Source organism: Anastrepha obliqua, chromosome 2 (genome assembly GCF_027943255.1).
Source record: "Anastrepha obliqua isolate idAnaObli1 chromosome 2, idAnaObli1_1.0, whole genome shotgun sequence".
Taxonomy (NCBI): Eukaryota; Metazoa; Arthropoda; class Insecta; order Diptera; family Tephritidae; genus Anastrepha; species Anastrepha obliqua.
Window position 1 is genome coordinate 119,568,706 of NC_072893.1, and position 18,729 is coordinate 119,587,434.

The following is an 18,729-nucleotide window of genomic DNA, read 5'->3' on the forward strand; positions in this document are numbered from 1 at the left end:
TGACGTTTCAATTTTCTTCCTTTCTCCTCCAAGATATTTTTGGGCGGCTAACATTGTGAACACCTCGGGGATTACAATCCCGTACTTGACGATAAACTTCATTTGCGTCCTTGCGAAGCCTATGCCCAATTCACCTCCACTTTGGTAGTTTTACCATTGTTAGCTACCGGCTGAATTTTGCACCCCTCGCATAGATCGTTGTTACTTATGATGGTAGGCGACCAGATCTTCAATATTCTGCGTAATCGGCCTTGAGCTCAGAAAATAAGATGACAAAAAAAAAAAATGAAAAAAAAGTTTTCTTCATTAGGGCGGAGATATCTCATACACTTATATAGAGCCGGAAACAAGCTAATATACATTTGGGCTCAAATAGTTAGGTACCTACTTAATCTGTTTCCAATATTTGCAAAATTGGTGATGAATACTTTTTTTCGTAAATTTCGTTCGTAAATGTTAATCACCGTATCCAAAAATCGACGCAATTTATTAGCAAGTTTGAAGATACACTTTATTATATTTAAGTTTAGTGGGTTGTACAACTATATATCGCGAAATTTTCTAAAAGCTTTGGCTAAAAAGTTGAAAGTCGTTATAATAATTGTAGAAATTTGTTTAATTTTTGTGAATTTTATACAAAGTTTGAAAGTTTGACTTAAGGTTTTTATTATATCTATCAGAAACCATATTTTTATAAAAAATTGAAGAAAAAATGCATAAAAATTTTAGGAATATTCCGAATATTACAATAAAGATGAAGTGACTTAATTATTCGGATAACAACCCAAAACAATGTAGACGACCGGATAAATAGAAAAAGGAAAAATTAATTGAAACTCGGCTCTTGGAATATAAGGACCATGCTGCAAGCTGGCAAAATGAACGAAATAGCGACGGAACTTGCAAAGTGTAGAATGAATATCGTGGCCCTGCAGGAAATAAGGTGGAACGACTCTAGGAAAATAAAAGAAAAGAATACGACTTGTGGTATAGTGGCACAGAAAATAAAACGGGCAGAAACGGCACAGGATTCTGGATCAACGCAAAGATAAGACGTAATATACTTGGTTTCGAACCAGTGAACGACAGACTTTGCAAATTACGCATCAAAGGACCTTTCAACAACCTAACGTTAATATCAGCATATGCGTCAACCGAGACGCAAGCGAAAATGATAAAGACGATTTTACACGAAACTAGAAGAATTATACAACAAAATAAGTAAACATGACACAACGCTGATCTTAGGAGATTTTAATGCAAAAATAGGCAACGAAAGTTGCAACAGGAAAGTTGCTGGTATGTATTCGCTTCACGAGAGAACGTCCGATAATGGCAGACGCATCTGCAATTTCGCAAGCTCCACGACAACATATATCGCGAGCACCGCATTTCCACATAAAAAAATACACAAAGGTACCTGGAAGTTACCCGGAAGCAACAAAGAAAATCAAATTGATCATGCTCCTATCAACCTACGAAGAAAAAGCAACATATCTGATGTCCGCAGTCTTAGAGGTCCAAATTGCGACAGCGACCATTACTTAGTAAGGATAATTATGCAACATAAGCTCTCGAACGTCATGAAAGTTAAAGGAGCAAAAAGAATAAAATGGAACACTAATAAACTAGCGAATCTCAAGGTCAAAACTTCATTCCAGGCAGAAATTGTCAAATAACTAAACATCCGACAGTATAGAAGAAGAATGGAAATGCTTAAAGACTCAATTACAACCGTAGCGGATTCTAGACTTGGATGCGAAATTAAAATTAAAAACTCAGAATGGTTCGATAAAGAATGCAAGAGGATGATTGACCTAAAAAATGAAGCGAGGAAGAAATGGTTGCTGAAGAAAACTCGTGTCGCTGAAGAAACATACATTGAAAAAGGCACGTAGCAACGAAAATGGGCCAAAAAAAGAAATGAGACTCCATAAAAAGGAGATAGAGAACCTGTGCATAAATTTCAACGACAACCAAACCCGCAAATTTTATAGCAAAGTTCAGGCAGAAAAGCGCGGATTTCAACCAAGGGCAAATATATGCAAGAACAAAAATGGTGATCTACTTACGGAAGAGCAGGAGATAGTAGAAAGGTGAGTCGAGTACTTTAGAGAGCTGCTGAATGCTGGTGAAATTGGTGCTTTTACAGATATTAACATAATTCATGCGAACACCAACACAGTTCTAGATCACCCTGACGAACAACCACCTACATTATAAGAAATACTAGATGCAGTCAACTATATGAAAAACTTCAAAGCGCCTGGAGAAGACAATATAACAGCTGAGCTCCTAAAAAACGCAATTACTAGTTACATTGAAAGAATGCATCACTTGACCACATTCATCTGGAACAATGAAACACTGCCAGGCGACTGGAACACAGCAATAATACTCCCCATTCACAAGAAAGGCGACAAGTTAAACTGCAAAAACTATCGCGGGATTTCCCTACTCAACACAACGTATAAAATCTTCACAAGAATTGTTAACAAAAGACTCATAGGCCACTCGGAAAGAATACTTCCAGAGTATCAATGCGGATTTCGACCTGGAAGGTCAACAATAGACCAAATTCTTTCTCTCAAACAGTCCATGGAGAAATGTTTTGAGTATAACATTGGGCTGTACATGCTGTTTGTTGATTTCAAGCAAGCTTTCGATAGCATCAACAGGAGGGCTATCCCTACAATATTTCATAAATGCAAAATCCCAGACAAACTAACCATAATAGTGATGATGACTCTGAAAGAAACTGTATCCAAAGTAACGATACAATATAAAAAATCCGACCCTTCCAGAATTAAAACTGGAGTAATACAAGGGGATACGCTCTCATCAACTATCTTCAACCTTATGCTATGCTGTGCCATCGATGAAGTAAGTGACGCAAAAAGGACTGGATATATTTTAAACAGAACTACCCAATTATTTGCATACGCAGATGACATATCAATTGTCAGCAAAAATATCCACGCCCTAACTAAAACCTTCGCTGATATTGAAATTTCTGCTAGTAAAATTGGTCTTAAAATCAATGAAGATAAGACGAAATATATGATGATGTCCAGAGAAAATAAACCAACATCAGGCAAACTGAAAATTGGCGATTTTCTTTTGAAATCGTTGAATCCTTTACCTATTTAGGCTTCAAACTGAGTAGAGACAATTCAATGAGCTTCACTATCGATGAGAGAATTCTAGCAGCGAACAGATCATATGCGTCGTTAACGAAACTCTTCAAATCAAAACTACTAAACCGACAATGCAAATTTACTCTGTATAAAACCATCATTAGAGCAGTATTATGCTATGCAGCTGAATCGTGGACGCTAATTGAAGCCGATAAAACAAAACTGCAAGGCTTCGAACGAAAAGTACTCTGAAGAATTTTCGGAGCAATCAAAGATCACGGTGAGTGACGAATAAGATGGAACGACGAACTAGATCAATTGATAAAAGGCGAAAATGCTATGCGTTTCATCAAAGCGCAGCGGTTAAGATGGCTGGGTCACATTACAAGAATGGACGGTACGAGGGCGCAGAAGAAAATCGTAGAAGCCAGAGCGTTCAACACTAGATCAAGAGGAAGGCCGAGAACAAGATGGGCCGACGAACTAGAGGACGACATCAAGAAACTTAGTATAACGAACTGGAAAAAAGTCGCAAGCGTTCGAGACGTATGGAGGTCGCACGTGCAGCAGGCCAAAACTCACAAAGGGCTGTAGAGCCGAAAGATGATGATGATGACTTAATTATTTGAGCACAAGTTTTCAATATCTTGTTGCTTTGATCCTAGAATTTTAACTCTTTAAATAAGAATTTTATTTGGATCGCTGCAAAAGCCAAATTTTTCTCATTTGTTACTATATATATTTTTTATATTTCTTCAAATATATATTATTTCTGCTTATATACTTTCGATGTTCATGGATTTGTGAGGCCTCATTTACTCCTTTAATTGATTTCCTTGTGTGTTAATGTCATCATGACATTAATATATACAGGCCCTATGCTGCACGAAGAGATCAGGACAGCAGTAAGTAAGTGAGTAAAATATGCAGACGTGCATTGGGCATAAATTACGCAAATGGCATTTTATATCCCTGGCTTTAACTGTAATGAATGCCGCATTCGCTTACGAGCTCGCATTTAATTGATTAATTTTTTACTGACATTTTTACCGATTAATGGCCATTAACATTTTTATATGTATGTGAAAAACCCGACTGTTGTCATTTATTTGCGCCTTGATTTTACGAGTTAATAAAATATGGAACAGTTAATAATATAAAAAGATACCAAAAATCACTTCATAATAACGTCTGGAACGCAATTATGATGGTTGCTAACGTCTGTGTAAAATTTTATTTGGTCCCAAAATCGGAAATATACATAAGTACAGAGGAAGAAACAATCTCTCACCGACTGGGGTTCATCGCGCTCGCCGGAGCCCGTAGCATGGGAGTCTGCCGCAGCAGTTTCCAGCGCAAAAAGTATCATCAAGATATGTGCTCGGTTTCTAAACGTAAATGACATTACCGAATAGTTCGCGTTACTATAAATGAAAGCGTTTAAGATGTTCGCACGATCTGATGACTCACTATGCACTCGATTCATTATCCAGTTGCAGCTAAGAAGCTTCACAAAATATATGAATTAAACTTCATGAGGAGAGACCGAGACTGCATGCTCTTAACTCGACTCCCACTAACTCTCAACAAACCGATTGGCGTGAGCATTACAGTCACATATTGCGCATTCCGTATACCGCCATCGAAGAAAATATCACATTTCGGGGGGTTCCACAAAATAAGTAGAATGACAAAGTTTGCTAAGCTGCTACAGAGAGCAAATATTTTGTCTATACACAGCGTTAACGTTCGGGCTCTTCGACGAACAATCTCAAAACTTTTTAAGTCTCTTTCATTTTGTCCCCATGTGTGGACGGCAAAGAAGCTTTGGTGATGAAAACATACAATTAACCTTCACTTGTAATGAAGTTTGAGGGAAAGAAGCTGAAGAGTGAGATAAAAAACTGATGAAATTCATTGGAAATATTGGGTAGCTCAGGAATAGGGACTGTACTCAACGACTAGTGTCGTTATTGATATGAGGTGTGAAGTAGAGGAGCTCTCAGAAGCATTGGATGGTTCAAAAAGAGTGATTGAACTCATTCCGTTGTATCTTTATTCATATACATGAGATGAAGAAGCTCTTTAAGTTCGTTTCCAGTGATGGCTCATGAAGAAGAATTGAACTCAATCCATGGTACTATTATTGATTTTCATCATAATCATCAAAGCATCACAGTTCCGGGTGAAGCATTTCTTTCGTTTTAATACGCCTCCACGTCACTCGGTCATCAGGTTTTCGTTTGATATGAGATAAGCCCATAGCCCCAAAGTTGCCTACGATATCATCCCTCCATCGTTTTTTCAGCCGACCTCTTCTTCTGTCGCCTAGTGGATTTGTTTCGAAGATCTTTTTTAGAGTCGTACGTTGCTCATTCATGTGACCGTACAATCGACTCCTTTGCGCTTTGACGTACCTGATTACATTTTCACCCCCCTAAATGTGTTTAACTTGTCGTTGTACCGAATGCGGTAAGTCCATGTATTTTTCTTTAAATCTTTCAACTTATTCATTCAATCTTTCATTGTTGGTATTAGGCTAGCGATAAAAGGTGTAACTGAACTCAATCTATCGTATTGTATTCTGAAATGAGATGTGCGATAAAAACTGATGAAAGTTTATTTGTAATATTGTGAGAGTTCGAGAGTAGGAACGATATTCCACCCGTAGATAATCTTTGATATGAGGAGTGGGATCAAGGAACTAATGAAGTTCATTGGGAATGCTCGATGTTTCAAGAAAAGTGCCTGAACCTGATCCGCAAGATTAATACTGAGATGACATGTGTGATAAAAAGCCTGATGACGTTCGTTGAAAACATTGGAAGGCTCGCGACCGTTGTCTGCTGCGTCGTGTCGTAAGGCCACTAAAACGATCCCTCCTCTTCCTCTGGGGAGACACCCTTCCCGGAATTGGTTTCTATATTACTTCGCGATGGCTTTCTTCTTGTGTAGGCTCGTCTTCTTGTGTCTCTATCTGTGCGGCTTCACCTTGCTGCGCCGTTTCGAGGTCGATCTTGTTTTTCCGTAGTACGTTCTCGATGTATTTCTTTACCGCGTTCCAGCTGTCCTCGCGTTCCAGGATTGTGCAGATTATGTGGCTCGGTGCGATGTCGCCAATCTGCTCCCTCAGAGCATTTCTTTCCGCGAACCATCTATTACAACTAAAGAATGTATGTTCAGTATCATCGCTCAGCGCTTTGCAGTATATGCACTTCGAGTCGGTTACCTTGCCCATGCGGTATAGATATCTCCGGAAGTATCCGTGGCCCGAGAGGAACTGAGTTAAGAAGTAGTTCACTTCCCCGAAGTTCCTTTGGACCCATTTGTCAATTGATGGAATAAGTTTCGCCGTCCATCTGCCACTCGGTTCAGTCTCCCATCGGCTTTGCCACCGCAGCATGCTTTGGCATCTCCGATCTGAGAAGCTAGTGATGACGTATTTCTTCTTGTAGTCCCACGCATCTATTCGTTCCCGGACCATGAGGTCGACGGATATCTGCCCGCTGATGACGAAGATTGCTGCACCTGAGACAGTGCGGTAGGCTGAGGCAACTCTAAGTGCAGCTGTTCGATGCACAGCCGCCAGTGCTTTGAGCTTGGCTTTGCAGTTTAGCACAATTCGCCTTACTTCGCTGGCGTACAGGAGAATTGAGCTTGTGGCCGCCATAATTTGCTTTCTTTTGCTCTGTGTTGGACCACCGATGTTTGCCATTAATCTACTTAGCATACCCGTGACCTTTGCTGCTTTGGTAGCCGCGTGCCGTATCTGGGCTCAGAAAGTAAGACAGCAGTCAAGTTGAATACCTAAGAATTTCACTACTTTTTGGGTCACTAAGGACGTGTCCCTTGTTTGCATGCTGACCTCGAGTGGCATGTAACCTCATGCCATTAGGATGACTTCAGTTTTATATTTGGCGAGCTCCAGGCCGTGGTCTTCAAGCCATATTTGCGTCCTTATCATAACTTGTTTCAGCATCCTCCTAGCGTTCTCAGTGTCCCGGACTGATATGACCGCCACTATATCTTCCACGTATCCCGGTAAGTATTTACCTTCTGGCGTTTCCTGAGATCCGAAACGAGTATAGATCCTTGAGCTGCGCCAGACGTTTCCGCTTTTGTTACCTGGCCATCTGTGTCGTACAACAGTTCACTCAAAGGTAGGTCTAGAGAATCCTTAGTGGGTACGCAGGTATTTGAACCCCTTCTCGCCTTTATAATACCAATTCATCGTAAGCTGTTAAAGGCATTTCGTACATCAAGCGTTGCCAGGTTGGTGATGCGGTTCGGGTAGTGGCGTCTGCCTTGAGCGCTACTTACCACCTCCTATTGCACGAAGGGTTGATTTCACGCGTCGGAAACCGTATTGCCATGCTGATAATGCTCCTGCACTCTCAACAGACTCTGCAAGCCTGCGCTGTATGAGTTTTTCAAGCAATTTCCCGGAGCTGTCCAGCATGCAAAGCGGACGCCAAGCTGACGGTTGTGCTGGGTCACCATTACCCCTACTGATTAGCATCTGTTCTGTATTTTCCACAGCTTAGGGAAGATGCCTTGAGCAATGCCTGCGTTGTAAACATCGAGCGTCATATCTGGTCGGCTTTCAGCCACAAGTTTGAGAGCTTCAGCTGGGATGCCAGCTGCGCCTTGAGCTTTGTTTCCTTTAGGGCTTCTTGCCGCCCTCTTAAGCTCTTCCTCGGTGAAGGGTGGATGCATCTCGTCACCTTGGGGGTCTCGGTCCCCACACAGCATTGGGTGCATGGGGAACAGTCTGTCCACTATTTTGCTTATAGCATCACTGTCTAGATATACGGCTGTGGAGTTGGCGTTTAGTTTCCTCGTTACAGTTTTATAGCCCAGACCTCAGGGTTGCTATTTAAATCCTTTCGAAGTTCCTGCCATTTTGCCTTCTTACTGGCGATGAGGGTTGTCAGAGCTGAATTCGCAGCATGCGGTCAGTAAGGAAGAAGGGTGACTGAGTTCAATCTATAATATGATATCAATACTGAGATGAGGAATACAACGAAAAGCCTGATGAAGTTCAAGTAGGTTTAGAGGAGCGTATCAATTTTGATATGAAGTGTGAGATAAAGGAGCCCATGAAGTTCATTGGGAACACTTGTTGATTGAACCTATTCCATAGGGTTATTACGAAGATGAGATGTGCAATGAAAGTCCTATTGAAGTTCATTGGGAAAAATGGAAAGGTTCGTGAAGAAAGACTTGGTTCTATTCGCGGCATATTTATTGATATGAGGTTGGGGATAAAAAGAGTGCCAGAACTTAATCCTCAGCATTATTATTAATATAAGGTCTGTGATCGAGCAGAGAGACGTTGGAAGGTACAGAAGAGGTATTATTATTGATATGAGATGTGGGATGAAGAAGCTGATGAATTTCATTGGGAATGAGAAGAGTAACTGAACTTTATCCATGGCATCATTATGTATACAAGGAACGAGGAAAATAGCAGAATCCAACTCATGGCGCACACTCAATGATGCGCTATCTACTTGCCGACCTTGAGCTCGTTGCCGGCTTTTTCCGAGTGGGTGCATTCTAGAAGTTGTAATTAAAAGGCATCACACGCGTTGTCATTTCAACACCTACTTTTAAGAGCTCGCTTCTTAGGCTGCCGCTCGAGTGTCATTCCCATTATTGCCACATAGTACGAATGTTGTAACTACATGCATGTTTATGTATGTATATGCAGTGGCATGCTACGCTATTTCGCATATGTACACTAATGTGTGAGTGTGTGTATGTGTTACATAAATGTGCTGATGTGCGGAGGCAACTTAATTTCACAATTATATGCGTGAGTAGACAATTTTAATTAAATTGCCATTATAGGTTTGAATGTATGCATGTATGTGCGTATGTGTATATGTAGCAATGAATGTGTGGATGTGTGCATGTGTTTGGCAGTAAGTGACTGAGCGACCGAATTGGCAATGGCAATCAGTGCTTCATACTTGCATAGACTTGTGTATGCGCGCATTTGTGTGCTGTTCAATGAAATGCGGTTGCGTAAAGTGTAACAACAAAACAATAACAACAGCAACAACAACAACAAAAACAAAAACGAAAGCGAAATAAAAACTAAAACGCAGCAATTCTGGTTTTACAGTTATTCGTAATTCACCTCGATATTAAGGGCGATAACTGTTACAACAACAACAACAACAGCAACAGCAGCAATTGATGAGTGTGGCAAGTACAAATTAATAGCGTATTTGTCTGGCGGCTCAAAAGTAGTCCGCGTGCATGGCTTTATGAACAAAATTGTGGCATAATAGCACGTGCATATTTTAAGCACACACGCATGCATATACACACAAATGCAATTACAGGTACATGCATATTAATGCTTAATATTGGCCGCAAAGCATGTATTTATTCAATAACTGAAATTGTGGCAAACTTGGCAAGTTTTGGTGACTTTATTCTGAAAAATATTCTGCTTTTCGTTTTAATTATGCCCTGTAGTTGTATTTGTGTGTGCGTTTTTTTTTTTGTTTTTGAATTTTCCCCCTTGACTTTGCCCATAACCGATTTTCATGTTCGCTTCTCATCTGCATCAGCACTTTTTGTTTTGTAATTAATTTCTGGAGTGGAAATTATTGATGCGCAAAGTAAGAATTGAATTTAAACGTAGAAATGAAAAAAAAATTAAAATGAAAATCCATACCTGTGAGAGATTGGGATTTAATCGCTTTCGGTTGGCGCTGGGATGTGATGGAGGATATGTTTGGATATGCTCGTGATTTTAAGCGAAAACTCTGTGGGTGGCATTGTGAGTGTTAAAAGGTGAACGGGAAAAATAATTTAAATGAATAAATAATAAAGAAATTTAATCAAATGCAAATAAAAAATTAAGTCGTTGCAAAAAATTCCAAGAAATCACAAAACAAAAACAAAAAATAAGGGAACTGTAGCAAAATGCCCTTGGGGATGATGCATAAATTTAAATCACTTCTGAAATTCTGCTGAAATTCTCGAGTTAAAAAAAAAGAAATAAAATAAAATAAAATAAAATAAAATAATATAAAATAAAATAAAATAAAATAAAATAAAATAAAATAAAATAAAATAAAATAAAATAAAATAAAATAAAATAAAATAAAATAAAATAAAATAAAATAAAATAAAATAAAATAAAATAAAATAAAATAAAATAAAATAAAATAAAATAAAATAAAATAAAATAAAATAAAATAAAATAAAATAAAATAAAATAAAATAAAATAAAATAAAATAAAATAAAATAAAATAAAATAAAATAAAATAAAATAAAATAAAATAATATAAAATAAAATAAAATAAAATAAAATAAAATAAAATAAAATAAAATAAAATAAAATAAAATAAAATAAAATAAAATAAAATAAAATAAAATAAAATAAAATAAAATAAAATAAAATTGGCTTGCAGCTAAGCTGTCGCCAATTAATGTAAAACACTCCTTTTTTTGGGATGCAATAAAAAAAAAAATAAAAATAAAATAAAATAAAATAAAATAAAAAAAATGCCCGCAAGGGCATCTCTCATTAGAGAGTTGACGGGCATGACAACCCCGCGGCCCCTAGTCACAACCCCTCACGGACATCCCTCACCGAGGGGTGCTGAAAGTAACGACTCCACGGCTCCGAAGTTTCAGCGAAGATGAAAACATACCGCTAAAATGCCTAACATGCCGGCTGCGTGAATGCATGTCTGAAGGACACAGTTAACCCAGAAGGAAATCTGTAAACCACCTGGCAGAAGGTTTAAAATGCAATTACCCGTTTCGAAAAACGGAGAGCCGCATTATAGAGGAATCTAATGACTGCAGCCGAGCGAGGATATTTGCTCAAGTGTCGGCAGAAGCCACGGCTGCCGGCGAGGGCTCTGCTCATCGACATCAGATAGCGGAGTCGCCAGTGGCACAACAACAACAACACGAAAACCTCAACACTGCGACAAGTGTTTCTCAAGTTAATCTTGGGACCACAAGAGCAGGCCGTGTTAGGCAGCGTATTCAATGGACAACGGAAATGAATGAATATGTCCTGCGCTGCTACTACATTTCCACAAATTGTGAAGAACCGGAGCACATGACGACCTATCGTGAGAGAATGCTAGACCTGTTTCTAAGAAGATACAGACATCTGAATGGGAAGCTTACCGAAAACAGCCTTGCTACAAGAAAAAAAGCAATCTTCCAACACGAATATGTAAGAAAAGAAAAGCAAGAAGAAATTAAAAGTGCAATACGCAACGAGCTACGAGGAGTGGAAAGAAGCGAAGAAGAAATAACACCAGAGATAACCGAGGCACGCAACCCACAGCCTGAAAATTTAGCGGAATTTACCAACGTACAACCTGAAATTAACTTGATCTATGAAAGTATTGAAAGCGATGGTCCAGAAACTAATGAAGAACGGGAGGTGAAAGATATTTTCCTTAATTATCTGGCGAATTATGAAGGTATGAATCCTTTGCTAAGACCAAGGATACCCCGATTAGGCGAATCGGAAAAATTAAGAGAAGTGGTTAAAACACTTAACTCGAAAATTCTGCCAGCATATGTCGCCAATAGCACCAACTTGGAATATGTTAACACTCTCTTTTATGTTTCTGCTCTTACTACTGTACGATTACTGGGCAAGCACCCAAAGGTACAGACATTTAAAAATAAAACAACGCAAAAAACACCAGTAGTCCCCAGGTGGCAAAGAAGACTCGAAACACGAATTGCCGGTCTAAGAGAATCTATAGGGAGGCTTACTTCATTTAAAAATGGGGCTAAATCTAAAAGGTTATTAAGGCATGTATCTAAAATCATCACGCCGCTTAAATCTCAGACTGTAGAAATTGACCAACTATCGGAGATAATTGATAGGAAAGTGCAGCAACTCGCCGCTTACTCAAAACGATTAAGAAGATACCTCAAAAGTAATCAGAGACGGAGGGAAAACCAGCTTTTTCACAAAAATCAAAAGAGCTTTTATAGAAATCTGGAACAAAAAAGCAATGCGGAGTCTCAGACATCGTATCCACAACAACAAGATATAGAGCAGTTTTGGGAGAAAATATGGGCACAAGCAGAGCACTTCAATGCTGATGCGAATTGGTTAGCCAATGAAAAAGAAAAATCGGACAACGTAGCACCAATGCACTGCTGCGACATTACAGCAGAAGAAATAAAGAATAATATATGTACTTCAGCTAACTGGAAATCCCCTGGCCTAGATCAGCTACACAACATCTGGCTTAAAAAGCTTTCAGTAATGCATGAAGCACTCGCAAGATGCTACAACGAGCTGTTGAAAAATACAGCTGTCATCCCAGAATTTCTTACAGCCGGAGTAACCTATCTCCTCCCAAAGGACACACCATCTGCTGATCCAGCAAAATATCGCCCAATTACTTGCTTGAGTACCACATACAAGCTCTTGACAAAAATTATTGCTAATCGAATATACGAACATTGTGAAATTAACGGCATTTTATGTGAAGAACAGAAAGGTTGCAGGAAGCGCACAATGGGCTGTAAAGATCAGCTTATTATAGACACTGTAATCATAGGAGTAGCTCTGAGAAGAAGGCGGAACTTAAGCGTTGCTTTTATTGACTACAAAAAAGCTTTTGATTCAATGCCGCATGATTACCTATTAGAAATATTAAGAATTTACAAAATCGATGCTGCCACTGTTGCCCTCTTGGGTCGCATAATGAGCAAGTGGAATACTAAACTGGTATTAAATGGAACTGTTTCAAAACTAATCTCAATCAAACGTGGTATATTCCAAGGGGATGCCTTAAGCCCCCTATGGTTCTGCATTGGCCTCAACCCGCTTAGCAGGCTTCTTACACATAAGCAAAACGGCTTTACACTTAAAACAGAAATAAGAGAGCATACGTTCAACCATCTTCTATTTGTTGATGACTTGAAACTTTACGCAAACAAAAAGCATAAGCTTCATGAGCTGATAGATGTCACTAAAGCTTTCAGTGATGACGTAGGAATGGAATTTGGGACAGATAAGTGCAAAATAATACATCTAATTAGAGGTCAGCTTGATGAAACCGAAGAAAACTACGCAGTAGATCAAAATATTATTATAGACAACTTGCATAGCAGCGAATCTTATAAATATTTAGGATTTCTACAACTTGAAGGAATCAACCACACGCTAGTAAAGCAAAACCTCATTAAAAAATTTGAGGCACGACTGAAAGCTGTATTAAAAACTAGTCTGAACAGTGGAAATAAATGCAAAGCAATCAATACCTGGGCCATACCCCTTTTGACATACTCGTTTGGAGTAATAAAATGGTCACAAACAGACATCCTTCGGATTGAAACGCTGATACGCACCAATTTCACAAAGTTCCAAAGCCATTACCCTCAAAACTCTGTGGAAAGAATATCGCTTCTTCGAAACGTTGGTGGGAGAAGAATCATTAATATAGCGCGTCTACACTTTACGCAAACTTTAAAGCTACGTACATATTTTCTAAGCAGCGAGTCCCATCTATTTAAAGCTATCGCTAGGGCAGATAATGGCTTTACCCCGCTCAGTTTGATGGAGCAGAATTTCCCAGTACCTGAGGGTGTTAAATCCCCCGCAGAAATGATCGCAGCATGGAAGGCAAAAACAATACACGGTGCCCATCCCCATGATCTCGAAATGGAATGGATAGACGCACAATCATCCAATTTATGGTTGAAGAAAGGAAAGCTATTTTCTGAAACAGAAGGTTTCGCAATCGCTATCCAAGACCGAGTTATTCCAACAAGGAATTTCCGAAGGTCGATACATGGCGAGGCAATAGAAGATAGATGCCGAAGGTGCGGCATTTACGGTGAAACAATCGACCATGTAATTGCTGGATGTAGCGTACTTGCCCCCCGTGAATATGTCATGAGACATAACAATATAGCAAAGATCCTCCACCAACAACTTGCGATAAAACACGGTCTCTTACAAGCAGAAGTCTTGTATTTTAAATATGAACCAAAGCCAATATTGGAAAATGCGAGTTTTAAACTGTACTGGGACAGATTTATACCCACAGATCAAACAGCAGCTGGCAACAAACCTGACATTATCTTGTTCGACAAGATAAATAAAACAATCGAAGTAGTCGATATAGCGGTGCCTCTTAATCGCAACATCCAAAACACATACTCCACCAAAGTATCGAAGTATGCAGCTTTGGCCAAAGACCTTAAACGGATGTACAAAGCGAGGGAAGTGAATATAATACCAATAATTATATCTTCCACTGGATTAGCGCCTAAGCATTTAATAAAAAACTTGAAGAAGTATGACTGCCAACACCTCTTAGAAGACATGCAGAAGTCGACCATACTGGACACATGTGCAATAGTTCGTAGATTTTTAAATATTTAAGCAATAGTAATCGCATGGGCGTAGAACTTGGACTACGCTCCACCAGAGCACAATCCCTTGAAAATATTATCCGGGATGTGTAATCTCCGGCAATAGCCGAGATGGATTAAGCTCAAATAAAATAAAATAAAATAAAATAAAATAAAATAAAATAAAATAAAATAAAATAAAATAAAATAAAATAAAATAAAATAAAATAAAATAAAATAAAATAAAATAAAATAAAATAAAATAAAATAAAATAAAATAAAATAAAATAAAATAAAATAAAATAAAATAAAATAAAATAAAATAAAGTAAAATAAAATCAAATAAAATAAAAAAGGTGAAAAATAAAAAAAATTAAATAAAGCAAATACGGTTCCAAATGAGCAGAGTTTGAAGCCTCCGGGACAGACCATTGCTACTTTGATGATGCAGTAGGCACTTTAAACCTTCTCATTCGCAAAACAAATCACAAAGTTAAATGAAATAAATTATTAAAAGAAGTAATTATTTTATTCCAAGTTAAAATAAAAATTAAATGAAAATAATAACGAAGAGTAAAAATTTAAATAAAACTATAATAAAAACATTAAATAAAAATAAAATTAAATAAAAATTAATATTTAAAAATAAATTATATTATAATAAAAAAATAATAATAATATTAATAGATTATAATTTGCAAAATAAGGAACAATGTTGTATTACCTGTGCAGGTAAATGGGCAATCTGCAAAAATAAAAAATTTAAAAAATATTATTTAAAATTTTCTTAATAAAACACATAAAAGTAATAACAAAAAATAGGTAGCAGTTAATGAAACAAAACAAAAGGGCAAACCATTGCTGCGACGACAGTTTTGATGATGCAATAGGCATTTTCAATCCACTCATCCGCAAAAAGGAAAACAAAATTTAAAAATTAAAAAAAATTACAATAGAAGAAATCCAAATGACATAAAATTAAATTAAATTAAAATATTAATAAAAAATAAGGATGAGTAATAATATGAAATAAGAAAAATAAAAAATTAGAGAAATTAGTTGAAATTGAAATTTGAATAGGTCGAGCCAAGAGATTTGGTGGCTCCTAAAACAATCAGGCGAGCCGCAGAACTGAATCGCTCAGGCACAATATTTTATAAGAGCGAACAATTGTGGGCGTATGCCGATGATATTGACATTATCGGCCTTAACAACCGCGCTGTTAGTTCTGCCTTCTCCAAACTGGATAAAGAGGCAAAGCGAATGGGTCTGGTGGTGAACGAGGACAAAACGAAGTACCTCCTGTCTTCAAACAAACAGTCGGCGCACTCGCGTATCGGCACCCACGTCACTGTAGACAGTTATAATTTTGAGGTTGTAAAAGACTTCGTGTATTTAGGAACCAGCATTAACACCGATAACAATGTCAGCCTTGAAATCCAACGTAGAATCTCTCTTGCCAACAAGTGCTACTTTGGACTAAGTAGGCAACTGAGCAATAAAGTCCTCTCTCGACGAACAAAACTCACACTCTACAAGACTCTCATCATGCCCGTCCTAACGTATGGCGCAGAAGCTTTGACGATGACAACATCCGATGAAGCGACGCTTGGAGTGTTCGAGAGAAAGATTCTGCGTAAGATTTTTGGACCTTTGCACGTTGGCAACGGCGAATATCGCAGACGATGGCAGGATGAGCTGTATGAGCTTTACGACGACATAGACATAGCGCAGCGAATAAAGATCCAGCGGGTTCGTTGGCTGGGTCATATCGTCCGAATGGATACAAACGCTCCAGCTTTGAAAGTATTCGAAGCGGTACCAGCTGGTGGTAGCAGAGGAAGAGGGCGGCCTCCTCTGCGTTGGAAAGATCAGGTGGAGAAGGACTTGGCTTCACTTGGTGTGTCCAACTGGCGCCGGTTAGCACGAGAAAAAAACGACTGGCGCGCTTTGTTAAACTCGGCCAAAATCGCGTATGCGGTTATAGCGCCAATTAAGAAGAAGAAGAAGAAGAAAACAATCAGGCTAAAAAGCTCATTGTATTTAGAACTCTGGAAGGAGGATAGATAGGCAAAGAAGGAAGGAAAAAGTAGCAGAGAAAGAGATAGGAAAGAATAGAGACAGAGACAAAGGTAGTTAGTCCTGTGAGAATTTTCCAGATTCTTTGGCAAATCTGTAAATATCCTCCAGTTTTAGAGTAAAAATATTATTCACTCTCACGTCATCGGAACCCAAAACTCGTAACCTTGCTCTGGCAAAGGCAGGACACCCACCGAGAAAGTTCTCAGTGCTACACGCCTCCTCCAAACAAAACAGGCACATTGAGGGCTCAATGATACCAATAGTGGTCATATGGTGACCCAATGGGTTGTGTCCTGTAATGATACCGATCATCAACCGTAGGTCTTTCCTTCTATGTTTTAGTAGAAAGTTTGACAGTTTTCTGTTCGAACTTGTCACAAAACACTTTGTAGTTCTGCAGCATTCTAGACCGGCCCATCGCTCTTTATATAAATTGCACACATAATTGCTGATCCAATTCATGACTCCTGCGGAACTGATTCCGATTATTGGTTCTGGCTCTTGGGGGGGAACCGCTGATCCACGGTTGGCTAATTCATCGGCAATTTCGTTTCCTTGAACACCAGTGTGTCCTGGAACCCACATAAGTACACGCATGTTCTGTCTTGCGACAGATTTAAGCTTCTTCTTACATTCTTGAACAATTTTTGAGGGTTGCTTCGCGTTCTCCAGGGCCTTCAGTGCAGCCTGACTGTGATTGAAAACTCCAATCTGTTTCCCGCTCCATCTCCTCTCGATTATCCATTCGGCTACTTTCAGGATGGCACAAATTTCAGTTTGGAAAACAGTTACCATTTCCACCATAGAATAGTGATACTCTTTACTATCGTTTAAGTGCCATCCGCCTCTTGATCCCATTTTATGCTTGGACTCATCGGTAAAGAAAATATCGGTCAAACCTCCCTGAATGCATTCTGGATTGCTCCATTGCGTGACATCAATCTGACATAAAATTTCCTTCCTGAGGTCATCTTTAGGTGCCAAAAACAGTGGATACTGCTCAGATAGCAACTTAAAGGTTTCTCTGTGTTAGTGGGGTGTAAACTGAAATGCCTATGTCGAAATAGTCTATAGCGGAACAGTTATGGACATTGCATGGAAAATGTTATCTCAGTTTATGACTGCAAACATATTTTTATTTAAACGGATTTCTACACCATCAAAGGCAAACAAGTGATGTAGTTGGTCATACTAGATGTTACTGGAGGTTTCACTAGAGTTATACTTGCTGCACTACATCTTGAAGCTAATCACATCCAAGATCCGCTTATTGACACACGTCACCACATGCAGATTTAAAAAGAAATTTATTTTCTCTTTTTTTTGGTTTCTTTTTTTTTGTTTTTCCCTCATCATGCCTGCAATTGCAAATATATGACAGATGCACGCAATGTGTACAAAATTATTGCACTTCCAGTTTAGTGTGTACGTGTGGCAAGCTGTTGTTCAACTTTGGCCAGCGCCTAACAAGCGCAGTCAATTTGTGGCAACAATGCTAAAAAACCATCCGCATGCCAGCCACACTGAGCGAAGTTGCCAACTTTTTGCTGCCACGTGCAACATACATGCTTCTGAGCATGAAATAATAGTGCGAAAAGAATTGCGCTGCATGGCAAAGTTGCTTGTGGTACAAGAAAATTTGCAACAAATTAATTTTCGAATTTTTTTATGCAATAGTAATTTTCACTTGAATTTTTTTTCTTGTTTTATTTTATATTTTTTGCTTTGCTGCAACATTAATTTGCTCAACAATGAGTACAACAATGGCACAGCTAGTGCATACAACATATAAAAACATAAAATGCTCGTGTGTAGCATGCAACGTGCATGTCAGCGCTCATTGTTCAATTAAGCGCTTGCACTGCTTCTTTGCCCCGCTACTGTCGCGCTCATGCCCTCGCTGCTGCCCTCCAGCTACATGTGTACAATTTATACCAATATGTGCTTGCTACATGCCGCAAGTGGCATGTTGCAAATATTGTGACCTGTTGCCCCTGTTGCGTGAGCGAGAACTTGTTCGTTTTTTTCGCAGCACTTGCCATTTTAAATTTATTACCCCTCTTGTGGAAAATTTGTGAAAAATTAAAAATAAAAAACTAAATTTAGTTGTACAAATTCGTTATAAAGTTTAATACTGCA